This window comes from Apis cerana, linkage group LG1 (assembly GCF_029169275.1).
Source record: "Apis cerana isolate GH-2021 linkage group LG1, AcerK_1.0, whole genome shotgun sequence".
Lineage (NCBI taxonomy): Eukaryota > Metazoa > Arthropoda > Insecta > Hymenoptera > Apidae > Apis > Apis cerana.
In genome coordinates this window covers 6,196,375-6,210,687 of record NC_083852.1, presented here as the reverse complement: position 1 = coordinate 6,210,687, position 14,313 = coordinate 6,196,375, and the positions used below count along the sequence as shown (strand labels likewise).

At 25.7% G+C, this 14,313-nt stretch overlaps 1 protein-coding gene across 3 annotated transcripts in view; it reads right to left on the bottom strand.

Annotated features, from left to right (window-relative positions):
• Positions 1 to 13,976, bottom strand: part of LOC107994869 (potassium voltage-gated channel subfamily KQT member 1-like) — a 30,199-nt gene extending 16,223 nt beyond the window's left edge. For 2 of the 3 annotated variants that reach the window (XR_009831507.1, XM_062080743.1), the window contains exon 1: positions 13,833 to 13,976. The gene's annotated coding sequence lies outside the window, so the exon portion shown is untranslated. Of the gene's footprint in view, positions 1 to 11,335; positions 11,554 to 11,630; positions 11,894 to 13,832 lie in introns of all 3 variants that reach the window. The other variant, XM_062080736.1, reaches the window with a different exon arrangement.
• Between the last annotated feature and the right edge of the window lie 337 nt (positions 13,977 to 14,313).

Here is a 14,313-nt window from a genome sequence, read left to right as displayed (position 1 = left end):
AATATGGTAGAGTAATTTGCGCGATCAGATGAAAAGGAAAATTTAAAAAATAACGAGTAATATGCATTCCTGTGTATTTTTTAAAAATTCAGCATCGATTCTCTAAAAAGAATTTAAGATAAAATTTCTTAGGAGCAAAATATTTAAAGGAGAGCAGAGTTATCTTCCTGTTGAGAATTCAAAATGTTAAAAATTGTTCATACGTTGATTTTAAAATGACCATGTAATGTGATAATAAATTTGAGATAAGAAAAAGCAAGGAATATTAAAATAGAATAAAAAGGAGTTTTGTATTCGCAATATTTGTTAATAAACATTTTACATCCCTATTTAGGAATCGATATGGATGCTCAATAATTGATAATCAAATCTATAATAGACAGGGAAACGACGTCACCAGAAAAATAATGGAGACTTCAAATAGAAACCGACTTGACATTTAACGAACTCCTTGAAATTCTAGGACAAATCACTGACCAAAATCAATTCTTCCACATCGATGGAAATTGCGCGATTAAAAACTATTTCGAAAGGATGAAAAGGTTAATAGATATTTCCAAATCGATGCAGTATTTCATTACGTGAAAAATAATTTCTTTATACGAATCTTCTTCGATAATGTATTATAGGAAAATTATCGTTAAGTCACCAACGATACAATTCCATCCAAGAAAAAAAGCTTTCCTCGAACAATTTCACAAAAGCAGACAAAGGCACAAAAAGAACAAGAGATACACAAGAATGAAACATTTCTATCTTAGACAGCTGCTATTCATCAGCTTTAGAGGGAAAAAAAAAGCTTAAACTGAATTCACACTTTCACAAATTCTTTTCATTCTTGTCGAATCATCTATAATTCACTTTAAATTTTTAATACATAGAATTGCAGAATACAAGAGATTTATTTAAAAAATATTATATAGAGAGAGATTATAAAGGAATTGTAACAAAAATAAAAGAATTCAATCAATGAAAAAAAAGAATTACTTAGCAAAGATAAAAGATATATCATATACAATCTGATGATATTAGATATTATAAGATTTGACTTAATCCTTACAGAAATCCTTAATTAAAATTACTAAAACTTCTTCCATTAGATACACTAAAATCTGTTTCTATTAATTGTATGTCTTCCTTCTCTAGATCCACTAAAATCTTTCCAAAAAACTTTTTGTATTAAATCTACTAAGCTCTTCTTCTATAAATCCACTGAACTATTCCTACAAGACACATTAAAACTCCTCTTTGAATTCAATGAATTTCTCTCTGTTACAAATTTCTCTATTAAATACATTAGAACCACTTCTACTAACAACTCCCTCCTCTATCTTCCAAATAAACCTATACTTCCTTTTTACTTCAGGATGTCCTAAATCTTAGACTTAAAGATAAATTTAACAACTAGACAATTATGAGTCAGAAATAAATGCAATTGTACAACATCTTCCAAATCTTATGGAGATTATTTATATTTTTAATATGCTAATTTTCTGTGTTCAGTAATAGTATTAATACATTAAAATAACATGCTATGTTTCATGATAAACTTGTGAAGCATGCAATAGTCATAAAAACAAGCACATTTTAAACACCATAACCTAGTTTTCTTATAATTAGATTTCTATTTTTGTATAATATTTTTTTAAGTTTTGCTTTATCTACACATTTTTTTTATTGCAAGTTTTACATAAGCAATAATTTTTTAGTAATAACAGTCAATGCCAAATTTACAATATATTTATGTGCAATATATTACAAAAAAATATTCAATAGCACAATAAAATAAAGTAAAAATCTTCGATTAATCATGCAACACAAAAAGTATATACTATGAGAAATGAGCGCGTGAAAGGTATCTCTCTTAATCGATGACACATTAACAAAGTAAATGTTGTGACATTATGGAAATAATCAATACCGTATGGTGTTGACAAAAATAGAATCATTATAACAGGTATCTCTAACAGGTATCACATTCAATTTATATAGTTGTATCACGATATAAATTTTTAACAATAAAGAAAAATCTGAATATAAGTAAACACATATCTATTTCAAATTGTCCTAACCTATCTGTCCATTGTAATTTTAAAAAGACTAAGATGTTTTTTATTAAACAAGAAATAAATCTATATCATTTTTTTATATTTAATAAGGAAACAAAAAAAAAACATTTTAAATTAAAATTTCAATGCATGTTAATAATACGATTACATCAACTTAAAAATATTTCATTAAAAAGTTTTCTTACGCGAGTTGTAACGCGTTATTAAATATAGCGTGTGTGGACTGGTTGCCTGCGTGCAAGCGTTTCAAGCAAAATTTTAATAAAATTAAATAGTTTATAATTTGAAAAATAAGCCTCGTTTCTATTTGCTATATCATTTATCTAAAGCTTTATTACGTATTTCTCGACAATCCGTGTAAATCATAAACCCATAAGTTTTGTGGCCTATAAATCGTATAGGCTGTAAAATTTTTATTCTCCTGCACTCTCTCTCTCTCTCTCCCTGTCTCTTTCTCTTTCTCCGGATTTAATAGATCCTACGTTCTACAGATTTTACGGTCTACGTAATCTACAAAATGTAATTTCGTTGTATTCAAAAGATTTAGATTCGTTTCTCGATATATCTCGTGGTTGGAAAGAAAGAATTTGCAATTCAATAAAGTAGACTACAGTTTATCGATAAATTGCTCACGATTTTAAAATTATTTATCAACGAACCACGACTACGTGTAAATATTCTATATCTATGGCGCTATTGTTCACTGATATAATAGCGTAATAATTAGATAATTTCGATATCACCATTATTACCGCGTGCATCTATCATCAATGAAAGAACAATTTGAAATTTAGTCACTCGATCAAATCTATATCATCGAAAGCTTTATTCTACAATAGCATCCCTACCGATGATGCGAAAATTTAATAATCCATCTATATGTATAAATATTGAATCTATTATTTTGTAACTTCATAATCGAAATAAGAAACACATTAACATCGATTCAAAATCATAAGTTTTTATCATACATTGCATGAAGTTTCTTTCATGAGATATCTACCATTTTTATTTAACGATTCAAATAATATTTCAATTTAATTATTCAAAAGTAGATTTACATGTAACAAATGTATTATTCTAAAACATACAATTTATAAAAACTGTTAATTAACTGTGTCAATTACCTTATACACGAGAAAGATCATAATTTAAAGGAAAAGATTGTAAGACACCATTTTTATCCACCATCGATTCCGACTAATGTATCCCGTCCATCTTGCAATTCTCTCGCAACGATAAAGGCGCGGTTTATTCAAATCGCTCGTTGAAAATTAATATTGAGGCATGGATATGAAACATCGATCGCGTGACAATCAGCTGTTTCCCCCTCCCCTTCAACTCAAGCCAACCAAAATTTACACCAACGATTCGAAATCATATCTCTCCCCACTTTCCTATTCCGCTCGATTATCGATGGTATCACGCCTCCATTTATCGCGTCACTTCGATTTTTGAATGGAGAGAGAGAGAGAGAGAGGGGCGCACACGCGAGGATAAAGAAATAAATCGGATGCGTGACGAGAAAAGGAACGAGTGCATTGTTACAAAACTATCGATTATGCGCCAGTGTGCATTTATTCTAGCGAAACATACCGATTTCCGCTAATTAAATTGCTAATCAACCGTCCATTACACGAATGACAAATTAATGGAAGGGGATGAAAATCCGGTTGTTTGCGGAAAGAAAATTGCAATTTGTAATTATTTGTAATGTGTAATAATTCGTTGGATAATTGGGACGAAGTTTTTAGCGTGATAATTTTTGTTCTTTCTTTTTTTTTTTTTTTTCTTTTTCCTAGGAATTTTGTAGATCGATTGCAATTACTTTATTGATGAAATTGAATGATTGAATAACATAGACTCGAAGTTAATCATCTTTAAATATTTTTACTTTTCTCTTTCTTTTAAATAAATGTAAATGAAATAATTAAAATAATGGAAGAATTATGAAATTAGAATGTAAAATATTGACATCTATAATATTTTCTTTTCTATGATAAAATCTAAAACTATATGTCTATAAGTTACAATATATCGCATGTAATTTATTTTACACACACATACACACACATGTATATATATATATATATATATATATATATTGTCACATTATATAATTTCAATTGTATTCAAAGATATAATGCTCGCGAAGACTGAACAATGAGGCAATTTTACGATAATTCTTCTAATAAAAACGATATCCATATAATAAAGCCATCATTATATCGATAACGAGGGATATAACCGATTTAACCGTGAAGGTTCACGGTAATTTTTTTTTATTTTTTTATTTCTTTTTTTTCTGGGGAAAACACGATTTTTCAACTGGACATAATCACCGGCGCGTATAAATCCTGTTAAATAAATGAAAAATGGGTATAGCCTTGACGAACAGCCGACTTTTCGATCGGTCATGTTTATCTATTCAACTTATCACGGCTGTTAACCTAACCCAGTTCCTGAAATACACATACACCTTGCTCAATTATACGACGAGACTTTTAAATTTCGCGTGAAATTCTCTGGCTAAAAAGGTAACAGGAATTAAAACGTCTAATAATTATTTAAAAACGGACGTGTAAAACAAATTTTCTTCTGTAATAATCTTACTTTTACAATTACAAGCGTGATATATAATTTTCTTTTGTGTCATAAAGTGACATGGTATTCTACTTTATAATAATTTTATCAAGCAATGATTTTCTGAATAGGATAAAGACAAAAAAAAAATGTTTTAACAATTATTAAGAGATAGAATCTCACATTTTTTTAAATCTGACTAAAAATGATCTTGAATAAAAATGTATAATTTTTAGCCCCGAAAACATTTGTTATGAAGAAAAAATACTCCGTAATTGTGTTTAGAAATCAAATGTCATTTCCATTGAAAGGTTATGAACCTTCTTTCTATACAGATAATCTAAAATTAGACTTCTAATATCAGAAGGATATGCATGAGATAGACACGAATTGCCAACCTGTGGATCATAACCCTCGAGCAAACTACTTTTCAAAAAGTGAATTTACTTTTATTTATTCTAATAGAGCTATGAGAATATAAAAAATAGGATGATCCATGATCATCCATCATCAAACACTTTATATCACAGATCTTCAATATATTCTTTTTTTCTTTAATTTTTTTTAATTCAAATTACGACCTAACTTCAAAAATAAAATATATCTACCTTAGTTTATTAAAAACTCAATTTTATATAATTATAAGAAAAAAAAAGAAATGTCAACGGATGAAGATATTAAATATCGAGAATCATTAAAATGGAATAACAATAATAGAAAAATAGCTTAATAAATTGAATTCCCCAAAAAAGAAATATTTCCTCGAGAAAGGGAAAAAAAAAGTATATGAACGTATAAATCTGTTACCACCAAGCGCTGAGAATAAATCGATCCCCGCGTATATCTTTAATGAAATTACTTATCTCGTGTCATCGTGTACCATCGCGGACGAAAGGATATTAGAATCGATTCAGCATCTTGAATTTGAGGAACGCGAAATTGAGACGCGACAATGGAACTGGTGGAATAATGGAAACTTCGCTAGGCAAACCTTTGCAAAAGTTACCGAATACCGGCTGCTGAATTTATAAAAGGTTCCTCCGTACAACTTCGACCATCCCGGAGTTTCCCCAATCCCCGAAAAGATTACATTTTCAAGAAGCAAGAGAATTGCAGTATCGAGGGAAACTGGCGAGATCGTTCCATCTCGAATTTCGTGTAACTTGTACTTACGTAAGATACACTCTTTCATTTCCTGCTCCCTTAAACTTGAACAAGATGATTTTAATAATGTAAATTATTGATCCAGTCTTATCGAATCATCTTTGAGCGTGTGATAATAAAGGTGTGTTTGCATCGAACAATTTTTTCTTTTTCTTTCTTTCTTTTTTTTTTTTTTTTTTAATTTCAATCCATGGTGAAACTTTGCTAGGGTTTTTTTCATGCACGTAATATAAGTATGGTATCAATGAGATACAATCGTTAGATCTTTTGAGTTTATACAAATATCATCATGTAGTTGCATTGCTATTTGAAAGAAATTGGATGGCTCAAGCTGGGTATTTATGAAACAAAGGAAATTAAAATTTAATTTAATATGGCTCAGAATTCTCTTTGTATTTTGTTGAACGTAAAAGGGACAGTAACTTGAAGAGAAAGAAAACATATTTGAAAAAGTATAAAACAGAATAATGAATAAAAGAAAAAAAGAATCTTTCTATTTTGTAAAAAAAATACAACATAATCTATTAAATAATTAAAAAATGGATGCAAAGACAATTTTATTTTCCAGTAGTACCAACAATAACAAAATTAATTTTTTAGAAAATTTTAAAAGATAGAGACAAAAATGAAAAACAAATATAAAAACAAATATTCAAATATTCTGTTTCTATACTAAACAAATCAAATTTCAATTTACAAATTTCTTAAAATTTTATAGTTTTAATCTTCCCGATATTCCCTAAAGATGTTTTTTAATAAAAAAAACTCTAGAATTTAATTATAATAACATGAAATATATTATAATTATAATAAAATTATAATTATAATATTATAATTATAATAAAATTATAATTATAATAAATCTAGTATTATAAATTAATAAAAAAAAAGTTCAACAAAAAATGTAAAAATAAAATATTTGACCTTGTCAAAAAGAAGATATTTCTCGTACAATATCGTTCCATCGGGAGCAATACTGCAACTGTACTAAATGGTTCCTTCTTCATACGAAGACAAATGTCGGATCCTTTATCATACTCCATCGGAATCTTTAAGAAAAAAGGTATTATAGATATCGAGAGTGCCAACTGTGAAATCTATAAAAAGAAGAAAAATTACATCGTTCTCTTATTCGTTCGAATTTCGCCGAGAATAAAAGGCCAACCGTCCGAATTCAAAAAAATGAACGAAAAATTGCCTTCAATAGTTGCCTCTCATAAAGGGATAAAGAAAATTTTTATTCCGCCGATCGAAAGTTGAGAATATATATATATATATATTCATTGCAAAAATTTAAAAAAAATAAATTAATTTAAAAAACAAATAAATATTAATATTTATTATAGTGATACTAAATTGCATATAAATTGCAATTTTAAAGAATTACATCTAAAAAAAATTATCTATCGAATATCTATTGAAATAGACTTTCAATACAAAATATCTAAAAAAATCGATAAAAAGTATGAAATTATCATGCAATCTATGGAATATAAAATTTAATGAAATATAAAATTAAGAATTTTAATTTTTTTTTTAGCTTAAAATTTTTTTTAATAAAATCATTATTGAAAATGATTGACAAGCAAAATTGGCATTAACATTTCCAACTTTAATTCATTAGATAAGGAAGCTAAAAAAAGATTCAATATTAGCGTAATTAAGAAAATGATTGATATCAAACTTTTGGAAAACAGTGAAATTACGATGGTTCTTGGTCAGTTTTATCGTTTGCTCGGCACGTGCTCTTTTCTTGTCGTAATTTTAATTCATCACAAGCCTCTATCTCCTTTAAAAAGGCAACCTTTATAAGTCATGCTTAATCGCGCGTTCAGTACCTCTGCTCTCCAGGATGAAGGAGAATGGACATTCTAATATTGAAATTGCAAAGAATTTTTTTCAGGAAAAATATGAACAATGAATGTTCTGGACAGAAATGAGAATATATAAATGCAAATATAAAAATTCGCAGTGATACTTGAATTTCGTATTGTTTTTCCGAATCTAGTTTCCCGTAAAAATTAGCCACTCGTGAGATTGAACAAAATGAAGGCTGATAATTATTCTCAAGGAAGTAAATTTAATTACTTTCCTTCGTCGAAATTTTATTTCTTTTCTTTTATTATTTGTTATTGTTTAACATTGATAATATCTTTTTTTTAATTGAAAATCTTTCCAAAAAGGTATTTATAAAACGAAAAATAAATTGTGTAAATTATTTTAAAGATTTTAATCCTAAGTTTGTATTAAATATAATACAAACTTTAAAAATAATAAGAGAAAAGTGAGTGTATAATAATTGTAATAGAAATATGCTGATTAATTAAAAATAGTGAATTAAAAATATCCCTAGATTTATAATTTCTTTTTCCAAAAAGAATTAATTAATTGATTACTATTAAATCAAATTACACTAATAAAATTTTTTCCTTAAAGTAAACAATATCGATAATAAATTGATTCATTGAACAATTATACAAAGTTTTATCAAATATAGATATTACTTTGATATCATCCTAGTTAATTTCTAATAAAATTTTAATAATTCTTTTAGAAAAGAAATAGCTCTTTGCTAAAATTTATACAATCATTTGTATAATAAACTATTATAATCTACATTACTTCTAAAATGATGACAAATGTCGTTCGAATAACTTGGTAATATATTTGACCTAATTTTCGATTCTATGCATTGTGTTGATTTGAATTCAACGTTTAATCCACTGTATCTAATATTCTAAGATAAACATCCACGTGTTTCATAGATGTTTATATGTTCATTATACATCATATTCTTATATATACTAAAAGAAAAATAAAACTAAACTAAAACGATGCTAAAAATATATTTTATTTAAATATATTGATAAATTCATCAAATAAAAATTTTTCCATGTATAAATTTATTTTAAAATAACTTTTAAATAAATTTTAATTTTAATTTTAATTTTCTACAGTATTATATTAAAAAATTTTATAGAATATTTCATGAAAATGAAAAAATAACCCTTCAATCATGTTTCCAATTATTTCAATTAGATATGTTTCAAAAATGTCCTTAAATTGAGATATTATTTCAATGAAATGAATTTTTAAATTTCAGATATTTTCTTATAAAAGAATTCATATATGGAAAAAAAACATTATGGTTTAAGGTCAAAGATTTTATAACATAAGCATTTCAATATCTCAAAGAATGTTTCAAAGAACATTTCAATATCTCAATATCTCAAATTTAAATCAAGAGATAACATTATTATATCTTCTATATTTACTATACTATATTTCAAAAAAAAAATAAAATGAAAAAAATATTGAAAAAAACAAGTTTGCAATAAAAATAAAAATGTAAATAAAAATATAATAGAGAATAGAGAAAATTAATAAAAAAGAAATATTTAAATATTATTCAGAAAATATTATATATTAAATATTATATATATATAAATCAGAATAATAGTAAATGTTACATGGAATCGTGAACATGAATCGATATCATTTATTTAATTAAATAAATTAGATGATCAATTTGAATCACACAAGATGTCATTAAACAATTTAAAAAAGATCGATATTTTTTCCAATATGGAAAATGATATTTCAACATGAAAATTCACAATTAAATCATTTGTAGTAAAGTTATTTGATGGTAACAAATAATTCTCAGAAATATTTTCTCGGAAATATTTTTTTTTACATATGAAGTAATGACAGTCCTAAATTTTTTCTAATTGTAATTACAATTTTTTATAAATTTTTGACTAACATTTTAATTGGAGTTTTGTATAGAAGAAAAAATTTTTTAAACGAATAAATGAATGAATAAATGCAAATAACAATGCTACTAAATGTAAATTATATAAAAACAAATTATTTTGAATAAAAATTAATAAAAATATCTTCTTTAACTATAAAATAAATAATACCAATAAAATTTATAACATATATTGTTGTAATATGATAATTACCTACTTCCATGCCAATTTACAAGAACAAAAATACCTACTTGTTTCAATAACCTATCTTTCAAAAATATAACCTCAATGTGCGATAATATATTTCGCGACACAATAACGTGACACCAAAAGCGAACTACGTACTCGAGATATACTTGTCTATTTTACTCTTTTGTTGTAATTATCATTATCGAAATGTAACCAGATAGTACAAGAACTGGCAACAAAATTGTAACAAGTCGTAACATAGCCATAATTTTCACTATTTCTTGAGTTATTTATAAATTTGTATGAAAATGTTACGAATCACATATGTAGTTCTCATATTCGTATCTAAGTATGTAAAGTTGATTTCTACATTATAGAACATTACAAAATAATAAAATCATAGTAATATAATTAATTTATTTATTTAATTAATTAATTTTCAGCAGAAAATATAGTATATTGTACTATACGCAAATAAGTATAAACACAAAAAAAAACAAAAAATTTTTTAATATTTATTACATATTAAATTTTATTCAATTTTTTAAAGAAAAAATAATGCTATATAAAATAAGATTACTGATTTTATCATTTCATAATGTATATTAATATGTTTATTTCTTTTAATGATAATGTAACGAAGAATTCCACAAGTTTCCAAATTTGCATATGTTTTGAACTTTGACCCCGATTATTCACAAAACGCAATCTTACAGGTTATTCACTCTAATCAATTATCGATTATAAAAATAAATCACTGAAAACATTAAATAATAAATTCGATATTGAATTTGAATTGAATTGATTCAATCGTGAAATCGAAACTATTTCTCCAAATTTATAAAATACTTGAAAAATATCTATATCTTATAAAAATATTAAAAAATAATATGAATAAAAAATATATAAAATAGATAAAAATATTTTTTTATGTTTCTATAAACAAAATATAAATTAAATAAAATATCAATTGACAATAAATGAAAGATGAATGTGAATTATGTTCGAAAAAGATATTATTTTGTTACTTTGAACATTATTCGAATTATAATTTTTTAAGCTTTATATTAGATTTCAATGTTTCACGATAAATATTTAATATTTATTTACAAACAATAATATAAATAGAATATTAATTTTATATAATAAAAAGAATTAATCAAAAGATTATTTATTCTAGCGATATTATCATTTATTTAAATATTTCTTACCATAATAATATGCAAAATATTAAATTATAAAACATATATATCATTTATTTATATTTTAATATCCGATTAATTTTCTAAAATTATTTTTTAATTTTATAAAATTATTCTAAATATCGTATCGTTCCTATTTTAATGTACCATTTCATTGTTATTTTATTAAAAATGCAACTATATCAAATATAATTCCTATATAGTTCCTATTCCTTTTATTCCGCTTATTTACACATTTTATCAAATATTCGAGAAAAGATAATAACTATGAAAAGTAAGGTTAAAATTTCAAAACAGAAGATTACAAATTAATCAGATTCAAGAAAATTTAGAATAAATTTTATGAGTTACATATATAGAAATAAATGCTTACCTGTCACAAAAAGAGCTCACAAAAACGAAATGTGAACCAAGAGTCGAGATAACCCGGAAAAACGAGCGTTATCCAGATCACATATTACATCGATGTATTCGCAGGTACATGGTCGATGTTTCCTCGAGACATCCTGGTCGAATCGATTCGTGCGCTTACTGAACTGAACAATGTTCGTCGTACACTAACCTTCGTTTCCACAAAATTACAATAATAAACTAGAATAAGAAAACAACACTGTAGATTGACATCATTAATGATGATAGGCACGTGTACCAACGATGCTTTCACGTACACGTGTTATACGTCGTGGCGCGTGAGATATACACGCTTTGATTATCGATTGTGCGCGAAAAGCCGTAGGACGATGAAGGAAAAAAATGGTCCCTCGAGAAACTCGCGAGCTACCACCACCATAGGCGGCTTTTCTACGGAGACAACTCGTCCTGCGGCGTTACGGACGGACAACTCTGACAGGAGGCGTACACGCGCGCCTCTACTTAACGCGCATACGCTCACGCGCATCGTGCCCCTTCGTTCATTAAGCAGGCGCGCCAACTGCAACATTTGGAATCTTACCAGACTATTCGTAAACAAAGGTGATTCATTTTTTAAAATTTAAAATTATTTCCTACATTTAAATAAAAATAGAATATTTAATATATAATTATTCATTTATTAAATATTTTATCAAATATTTTATTTTATTTTTTTATTTTTTCTTTATTTCTATTTTTCTTATTCATCAACTTTTTTTATCGAGTTTCTTCAATCTATTATATTAAAAAGTCCAATAATTTAAAAATTAAAATTCTATCAAGACAAATTTTTTTATATATAATGTAAAAATAATATTATATAGAAAAATAATAAAATCCATTAATTTATTAATAATATCAATAAAATAAAATAAATATATTATCTACATCATAATCCAACGATTTTAATCAAAAAATTATTGTGTTCATTTAATCAAATCACAATTAAAATATCTAAAATCATTATTATTTATTATTACAAACTTATTATTTATTATTACAAACATAAATAATCATTCATCATCAACAAATATTATGAAGATTGAGCAATATAACTTTACTTTCTCTCGAACTTTATCAATATTTCCAGATCCGATACCTTTTAAATTATTGATCGATAATACATCAAAACCATCTTATTTTATATATATATATATTTGTATGATTATGATTTCGCAAATAATGTATTCCAAAGTGTCAATTTTTTTGTGTTCAAACATGTATTTCATATTATGATATGACTATCTTATCAAAATGAAACCGATATACTATAGTGAAATGCAAAACTGAATTAATTCAATAGGATTTGAAACTAGAATTCTATTCTATGAAAACTTATTCGTGTCAGATGGCTGATTTCGAATAAACTACAATAATCATTTGGATTAAATAGCAACATGGATAAAAGGAAAATATATTATTCAATACAATTAATAATTAATAATCAAAGGATTATGTTTCTGAATAATTTAAGGCAGCAAAAACGATTATCAGGAAATGATTGTATACTTCAAATAATAATGACTTTTTAAAAATCTAATTTAATATGATAAAACATTTAAATCATTGAATTGCATTGAATTTTTAAATCATTTAAATGTTCATATAATCATTTGAATGTTCATATACTTATCATTTAGCACAGATTCAAGACGATTCATGACATATGCAATCGTTCTTCATAATGAAATTTCTCAAATAACAAAAGCCATCCCCTCTCATCGCAATCCGTACTATTCCTTTTAGTTGAACATCCGTACAAAAGTTAGACCATAGCTTACGAATATTTCATTTCCTACTCTCAAGGACACAAAACCGTCCAGTGATACATATACGTAATCGATCAGCCTTAGGTGAATGCTTAATTCGTCAGTAAGTTTCAGGGTTTATACTTTTCTATGTTTATCTTAAAATCAAACATTATCAATAAAGAAATTATATTCAATGATCTTATATTGTATGTTAATTAAATATTAAATTGATATATATATATATATATATTAGAAAGAGAATATTTTTTTTAAATTCAAATAAAAATAACCTATAATTAAGAAATTATATTTGTAAATAATTACTGTAAATGAACATAAATCTACTACTTTCAATAAAATTTATTAAGTTTTTCAATATTATTTATTAAAGACTCATTAATTCTTAAAATAACTGGTTTTTTATCAACAAAAATCTAACATTAACTTCGTTTAAACATATCGAATCGTGAACGCCATGACACATTTCGATATTAATATCGCTTTGTTCAAATCAATCTGAAATATCTAAATTATAAGCAATGAATTACTGAACTTCTTTTAATAATCCTAATATAGTGTAAAAATAGAATAATATCAGAACTTACAATGATATGTAATAATAATTATCATATATAATCATCATTGTATTTTGGAAATTCATTGTATACATATATTATATTCATTGTATATAATTCATTATATACATACCTAATACATCGAATCGTTGTGGAATCGTGATAATATGTTGCTCTATCCTATTATAAATTGCAAATATGGAAATAGCTTAAATTAGAATATCGGAGAGTTAAACTATAGATAAACCAATATGTTCAATTTAGAACTGCGTCGTTTTAATTAGCATTTACGTTTCAAGAGATATAACAATAGATCGTTATTTGGTGGTACATTAAAATTCGTTGACATTTAGCGCCTCATTTGTCCAACTAGCAAACTAATGCTTACACGATACATAGCATCGTAATATATATATACATAACACAAGAGCATAGAGTTTGAAACACGATACCTCTGTGACCGCGATACGTCAATGTTCGACTCATTTCACGATGTCATGGAAAATCTCGTTAAAACTCGAATCAACGAAGTTTCTGTTCGATCTTTTTAAGGTAGATATCCACTTATTTTTTATTTACCTCATTATACTACGATTACATATCATACAATAATA